This window comes from Bidens hawaiensis, unplaced genomic scaffold, assembly GCF_021521415.1.
Source record: "Bidens hawaiensis isolate Kalapana, Puna unplaced genomic scaffold, B.hawaiensis_p1.1 tig00001758_1, whole genome shotgun sequence".
NCBI lineage: Eukaryota > Viridiplantae > Streptophyta > Magnoliopsida > Asterales > Asteraceae > Bidens > Bidens hawaiensis.
Window position 1 is genome coordinate 4048732 of NW_027491099.1, and position 8737 is coordinate 4057468.

General features: G+C 34.5%; 1 pseudogene; it reads right to left on the reverse strand.

The window, feature by feature from the left end:
* Positions 1–1548: 1548 nt before the first annotated feature.
* On the reverse strand, positions 1549–2964 carry LOC143596952 (butanoate--CoA ligase AAE1-like; annotated as a pseudogene).
* Positions 2965–8737: the final 5773 nt, after the last annotated feature.

Here is an 8737-nt window from a genome sequence, read left to right on the forward strand (position 1 = left end):
TTTGATGCAGTGGACTTTGGGACCAGGCCTTGGGCGTCGATGGCTTCATGAACCGCTTTTCCCTTGGCTTTTTTAGAGTGCTCAAATACTTCATCCTGCACATAAGTCGAAAGTAAAAATGTAAACAGTATATTTTTTTTAGACTTGTATTTAGAGGTATAAACAGAAAAGGACTAAAATAGCCTCACAAGATTATAGAACTATATGATTTCAGTAAAACAAATTGTGTGTTTATTGACAATACCATACATAATATTGTTTAATTATAAGTTTAGTTTTTTGAAGTTGACTTTTTTGCATGTTATATGGACAATGAAATTTAAAAGCATTAAGTGGATTATATATCTAATCTAATAATAATATATCAACTATAAGTCATGGCATGAGTGTCTTACAATCGGATTCTGTGGCAGTGTTACTCAAATGTCACATCTGAAAACCTGTAATCAAAATCATAAACCGCAAATGTTAGCACCTTGACGCCCACATAGTTACTTGTTTTAGTTAAATATATTACATTACATAAAACATTAAGTCACTCACATAACATTCAGGTCCATATCCAAATTTGTAGACAACATCACAAAAGAACAACATCCAGAATTGAATCTATATATAGATACAGAGGAAGTTGAGAGAGATACATACCGGAGAGGTATACTATCATCGGTGTCGGAGACCCAACCAAGGTTGTAAAACAGAATGCGATCTTCTTCATCGGCGAGAACTTTTACCTCTTAGGGTTTGAAAAGAAAGAGGTTGTAGGGGGATTAACAGCGAGCGAGACAACAACAGAGATAACTGGCGTGGTGTATAACTGTTGTGATGTCGTGGAGGGAACAGTTTCTTCATCAGAGCCACGATTATACCATACTTTTTGGTATTTTTTTTATTTAAATGTTAAGGTAGAAAATCAATTGAGATTTGTTCTAAATTTCAGCCTAACAAAATAATGCTTCATGTGCATGTACGTTGACGCATTAATATCTTGTACATTATAATCCGCATCTCAGTTTTTAAAAAATTTATATCAAAACGTAGATAAAAATAAGAGCGTTAAAATTATATGTTTGAACTTTTTAAAAAACATAATATACTCAAATTATAAAAGAAATAGTGAAAAAAATAAATTTGAGGAATATATGGAAAAGATAAAGGGGTGAAAAGGTATTTATGGCTTAAATTTACAAAAAAAAAAAGCAAAGACAGAAGGATAAAAAAGGTAATTATATATTAACAAAGTAAATGTCCGTAAAATGTTAGTGATTAAAAGACTTTATTATCCCTTCAAATTCAAAATACATGCTATATGACTTGTATTTGTTGTAATAACTTAGGTACCTCTTAAAATTAAGAGGTCCTTAACTTGGCATATTATATATAGTAGAGGTTTGACCCGTTTGTTATTACTAACACGGGTGAGAATAGTCAATTAATTATATTGACCCCTTTGTTAAATCAGACACGTTGGAGATGTTCCAACAAGGAACATTTTAACTTGCTTTACAATGTAATCAAATGTCTAATTTATTTTCAACAACATAAGCCCTATAATTTGCTCTTTCCGCTTGACGGCAAACTGCCCATCGCCTTGGCCTGTTCCCGCAGCACAAACTTCTGCGTCTTCCCTGTCGACGTCTTCGGCAACTCCCGAAACACCACTGTCCTTGGGCGCCATATATTCGTGGCAAGTTTTTCCTACAATAACCTATTAACTCCTCACTAGTTAACTCGTATCCTTCTTTCAGTTTCACAAATGCACACGGTGTCTCCCCCCAATGATCATCCGGGCGGCCCACCACTGCCGCCTCGAGAACCGCAGGATGCCGGAAAAGCACCGATTCCACCTCGATTGTGCTAATATTCTCGCCACCGGATATGATGATATCTTTCGAAACGATCTTTGAGTTCAATGTAACCGTCCGAATGCCTAACGCCTAAATCCCACTTCTAAACCAGCCGTCTTTAAACGCTTCTTGTGTTGCTTTAGTGTCGTTCAAGTACCCGTTCATGACAGGGTTCCCCCGAAGCATGACCTCACCGATCGTTTTCGCATCCCATGGGACACTTTTCATCGTCACCGGATCTTTATGTCGACTTCTTCTAAGCCCAAATGATTTACGCCTTGTCGGGATTTAAGTTCCGCTTTAGTTTCCAACGGCAGCGAGTCCCACTCGGGTTTCTCGGCACACACGGTACCTGGACCGTACGTCTAGGTAAGACCATATGCGTGAACCACATCAAACCCTAACTTCTCCATACCCAAAACCACCTGCGAGGGTGGAGGCGCACCGCCGGTCATCACGGTCACCTTCCCCGAAAGCGGGGCCCGCTCGGTTTCTGGCGCATTAATTATCATGTTCAAAGCCGTGGGGGCCCCACCCAGTGTGTAACTCGGTGTTGTGACACGCATTTAAATATAACCTTGGCGGTAACCGCCCGAAGGCAGACATTCGTGCCGCCTTGCGCCGCCACGGCCCACGTCAAACACCACCCGTTGCAATGAAACATCGGGACCGTCCATAAGTATACCGACATAGACTGCATCTCGTTAAGCAAAACCGCCGCTAACGAGTTCAAATACGCGCCTCGGTGACTATAAACCACCCCTTTGGGGCTCGAAGTCGTCCCGGACGTATAATTAAGCGTGATCGGATCACACTCGTCTTTTGGTCGTCTGATCTCTAAATCAAGACTTCCCATTACTAAAAGTGATTCATATTCAATAATATCTAACTTTGAAAGTTGGCCGGAATCCGAGATCAAGACTAGTTGAGGGATGTTATCCGATTTCGACATGATTTCGATTGCGCCTTTGGCGACATCTATAAACTGGTGATCGACGAATAGGAGCTTGGCGGATGAATGTTTAAGCAAAGTGGAGACCATTGCTGAATCATGACGGATGTTAAGGGTGCAAAGAACAGCTCCGGCCATCGGGACTGCGAAATGAAGCTCGTACATCACCGTTCAGTTTTGATTCCTCTCATCCTAGCCATGGAAGTTATGAGCAAGGGACAACCAAGAGAAAAGGAAAGTGGTGATAAATCAAACACCCCCTGTGGGCCGTGCAATATTCGGATATAGTATAAGGCTATATGTAACGGAAATACTATAAAATAGTACGTTTTGTGTCATTTGGTGTTTAATTAGTTAATAAGGTATTTTTATTTTACTAGTGTAATTGGTATTGTAGTATGTGTATATGTGTGTGTGAAAATGATCAAGAGAGAACTCCTTATAGAAAAAACTAAAGAACTGATATGAAGAATTGTTATTTTAATTAAAAAATATCTTTTAATTTTTTTCTTTCATCCTTCTTATATGTTGTTATTCTTCACCACAAAAAAAATATAAAAAAAAACTCGTTGTAATGCATATATGCAATACATTGACTTTTTTTATAATATATATGTGCAATAGTGTGCATTTTGATATTGAAATAGTGTTGAATGCATATATCCAGTTGTTTGTATTGTATATTTGCAATAGTGTTAAATTATATACAAAAAGACAGAATTACAAAATTGTCCTTTATGTTTACACCAAATTTCAGTGATTATCCTTTATCTTTAAAAGTAACATAATTTGTACTTTACGTTTTCAAATGTTACACCGTTCGTCTTTAGCCCTAACTCAGTTAGTATTTCTCGTTAACTCAAGTCATGTGCATTGCATATGAGGGCAGATTAGTCATTTTATTAAAATAATCATTTTAATAATTAAAATATACATAAAGATAAAAATAAATCTCTCCTACAAACTCTCTCTCCTCTCTATCTATGTTCTGCAATCTGCACACCAGTACCACCATCACCACCACACCCCTACACCACCATTGTAACCATCCAAACGAAAACCACCAACAACATAATCTCTCACCACCATAATCATTAGACCCGTCGTTCACCTCCATCAACAAAACCGTCGTCTACCATCCAACCGACTACCACCAACAATAGATGCGCCAGCCGCCACCACTAATAGATCCCACCACCATTTCAACATATTCGTGACATTTGCGGTTTGGATGCTCGAAATCAGGGTCAAGAAGGTTAGGTTTCTCATCCACGGCTCTTCGTGTTCATACCGGTTCGATCTATTTTTCTGGTCAGATTTGGAGAGGTTTGGCAATTCAAGGTGCATATCTAATTATTTTTTTGTTCAAATTGTGGCTCAATCACTCACATAGCAGAAGCCACCACCATCACTTTAGCAGCGGCTACAGAGGGTTGCAGATTAGTAGTAAGGGGAGGGTTCCAGTGAATGACGAAAGCCGATGGAAATTCGAACCATGGTAGGAGATTTGCCGGAATTTTTGACGGATTGCTGTAAGGTCTTTACATCCAAAGATAAGAAGAGAGAGTGTTATAGGTGGGGTAGGCAATCGGTAGTGTCCTTGATTGGCGATGGACAGTGGTGGCTGATTTGGTGAAAGAGTGGAGGAGATGGTGGTTGTTGGATGGTAGCAGGTGGTGGTGTAGGGGTAGGGTTGGGTGATGATGACGGGTGAAGTGAAGAACACATTATCTTTTATTATTTATTTTTAATTATTAAAATGGTAAAATGACCAATTTATCCTCATGTGTAATGCACATAATTAGATTTAACGAGAAAAACTAATTGGGTTAGGGGCTAAAGGATAAACGGTTGTAACATTTGGAAACGTAAAGTACAAATAATGTTACTTTTAAAGATAAAGGACAACCAATGAAATCTGGTGCAAACATAAAGGACAATCTCTGTAATTGTTTCTATACAAAAATAAAAAAATCGATATAGTACATATGTGCATTAGTGTTGTATTACATATTTGCGATAGTGTGTTTTGCATATAATTATTAGTGTTGTATTTGCATGTATTTAATAGTGTGTATTATATAATGCATTTGTGTTGTATTATATATAATAAAGAGTTAATGGCCATTTTCGTCCATGTGGTTTGCGACTTTCAACACTTCATTTCAAAGTTTGATTTTTTGTCAATTTAGTCCTCATAGTTTAAATTTTAGTCCAAAGTATGTCGTTAGTTCTTTATCACCTGAGAGCCAGAAATGTCTTTTTAGACATTACCTCAGGGGTCATAATAGTCTTTTTAAATATTAGAATTAACTCTTTATATTAACTAAAGAACAAGAACGAATATACGATACGAAGAAACGATTACCTGAAAACCGATTCAAGAACAAGCGAAGAACAACCAATGATTAAGTGTGATTAAGTGAATAACAACAAGGAAATGTGGGATACTAGAGCTCCTGGTGTTGATATCGTTCCACACGTTGAATACGATATGTATTAACCCCTTAACCTGTCACACCCATACCTACGGCGGAAATGCCGGGGCGTGAACTGATTGTCACAACACTAAATATACTATCATGCAATATTTAAATGACAATATCTATTAATTGAGTTTAATTATCAAATAAGCAAATACAAACAAATATATAATTCACACAACAATACAAATTTTATATTTCTTGATTAAAATATTCTTCTGACTGAATTCTTCATTAAGTCTTCACCAACCTGCATATGCGTATAAAATAAAGTTGTTAACTATCATGCAATATTTAAATGTACATATAGTATATATATAAAAGTAAGTATTTCAACAAGTCATATGAGAATAACCAATTAATCAAATGAGCAAGTATAACTGAGATGTCGAGAAGCACAAAGGCTAACGACTAGCGTATATTAATACTAGACTGAGATTATGTTGGACCTCTCCGATATGCGGAAGCATATAAAGCAAGTAAGCACATAAACAAGTAAGGTATAAGTTGTTAACACATAAGACAAAAGTTACAGTTTTGAGAATAAGTATATATAAGAAATATATTTTACGCATATGTCCCCAAAACGCGGAAAAAAGAAGTAAAATAGGGGAATGTGGTACTCACCTGATCGGTATGAACGAAATATAAATGAGAATGATGTGAGGATGAGATCAATAAACTCCTTCGGAATTCACCGAAGGATTTCCTAAATAGATAATATAAGATTACATTAATTATAAATGATATAACATAATTTCATGAATTATGATTTAGATAAGAATTGAATTATGTTTGGGATTAGAATGATTATCAATTGATGGATTTCTACAATTATTTGTTATGTGAAATCATTAGTTTAAATAAATAAATATGAGTTGATTAGTATGATTATTAAAAAAATATCTTAATTAATATAAAGCAATTATAAATGCATATTATTAAATATAACGTGTAATATATTAAATAATTTAATATAAACGTTTAAATATATAATTATCATATAATATATATCTTGGAATCTTTAACGAAAATTTAATGATATAAATATTGTTTATATGTTTGATTTATTATTAATAAGATATACTACACACACACACACACATATATATATATATATGAAAACTTGTACGCGAAATTAATTTACAAGAAACTTCAATCTACTAGTTTCGGTTTAGTAAAACAATGTTTATTTAATATTTAATATTAATTATAATTTGTTATAAACCCCAAAAACCATCAAAAACCATTGAAAACTAAAAAGAATAAAAACTGGTCAAGGACAGGTCTCGAACCCACGCCTGATGGCCGGCTACCTAAACACGCAGACATATCTAACCAACTGAGCTGAGTGATCAGTTAAGCATAAACTCAAAATAAAACGATAGATACATTACTGACTAAAACCCCCAAATATTTATAAACCCTAGATTTCGCAATCGATTAAACGGATTGTTGTTTTCTTAATTAATTTAGGGGTATAGATGTATGATTAAATACGACCAAGAACCAAAGTTTAATTACTAGAAATAGTGATCGATTGATGATGAACACCAAGAAGAAACCGATGGCTAGAGACGCATCAAAAACAGCAGGTCATGACGAGATATAATGAAATTAAGTTTAGGGTTAATGTACGCGATGGTTAGGCGATGATATGGGTGTGGTTAATTGGAATATACTAGTCGTTATATTTTAGATCCCAATTTCGATTTAAGGACGGCTTGATTATAGCAATATGTATACTTTTGATTAAAATAACATAATTAACGGGTGTCGGTAGGCCGTAAATGGGAAGTATAATATGATTAACTATTTTGATTTCAAGACTGAGACGAGAATTACGCTTCAAGAAACATAAACGGTATCCGGATAGTCTATACGGGTCAAATGGTATGGATATATCCATGGGTTAAAGGGTTATAATAAAAATAATATGCAGGATTTACAACCAAGCCCTTGGAGAATGGAGAGGGAGGCATTAATGGGTTAAAGTTTAGTGTGGGGGTTAAGCTTGTATATTTTAAAGTTATATATATATTAACTAAATAAAATAAACCATTAATAAGAAAAATAATAATTACTCGATAAACGTGATAATTTTATTACTAAAAATTTTCCGAACATAAAACGGGTCGGTAACAATGATTAAAATAATAATATAAAACTCCGAGTTGTAACAGTCTCCCTTACTTTAGAGAATTTTGTCCCGAAATTAAGAAATACCATGGCAACACCATTACAAAAATAAAATTTTAAATATAACTTTTAAAATCTATTATAACACCGAACTTTGAATAGTTAAAACAACGCTCCAAATGAAATACGATAAGGACACTTATATATAGGATGTACCAGCAACGTATCCACCATGTCCTTATCATCTCTGCATTTGTATCGTTACTCCAACTACTTTCGATTCGATGTTATGACACACAATTGCACGCATTATGATTCCATGCGAGGACTTCGATAATTATGTAGGCCTCCATAATTACCTAGGTCATCGGATGGTCCAGCTAACTCGTCCCATCGTGTGGGTTACAAAACATTTGAAAGACATAATATTGCGAGAAAGGTTTTTAATACATTTTGATTGTAAACTAGAAGATCGTAATGTGTAAAATATTACTAAAAATAAATTGAACTCTTGAGTTGATTAATAAAATATTAAGGTTTTTGAAAAGTCCTTTGAGAAAAATTATATCTTGGAAGTTTGAAAAGGAAAGGATTCCTTAGGGTTGAGAGTAAAACAAATTGGGATAGATGGGGACAAAAGATAAACTATGAGTATGGTACTATAGGCAGTTGTCTTTTGAAAAGATAGATTTTATTACATGAGCATAATCACTTAAAGTTAATAAACTATTAATATTATAATTGTTTAAATCCAAAAGTCGAATAAAAATTTATTATAATGTACAATTAAGAAATGTAAAGTATGTTTTAGATAAGTGGCAAAAACATCTTCTTAGTTATGAATAACTTGATTAAATTAAATCTATAAAAAATTGAATAATTTAAGTCGTTTGAATAGAAATATTTTGATTAGATTGCAAAGTAGGGTTTAATAGAATAAGTTTGGAAATTTTTGAGCTTGATGAACCTGATTGAATCGAGAACAAACATGGTGTAGGAGATTATGCATTTACATAGTTGTAGTAGTTACAGGTAGCAGAGTATAAAATTTGAGCAAACGTCGTAGCATGATTTTTAGAATTTAGATGGCATAGACTGTTATGTAACGTCTTGTGGTACGTAGCAAGTATTAACAAGATAATCGGATGATTACATTGGGTACAAAATGATATGAGGATTGAATTAGAAAAATGACAGTGGCAAGTGAAGCACAATGCAGTGAATTTTGACGTAAGGGTTTTTGTTCGAGACGCTGAGATTTCGGTGATATTAATTGTTAATTTTATTGTAAGACATATAGTTGATGTTTGAGACTT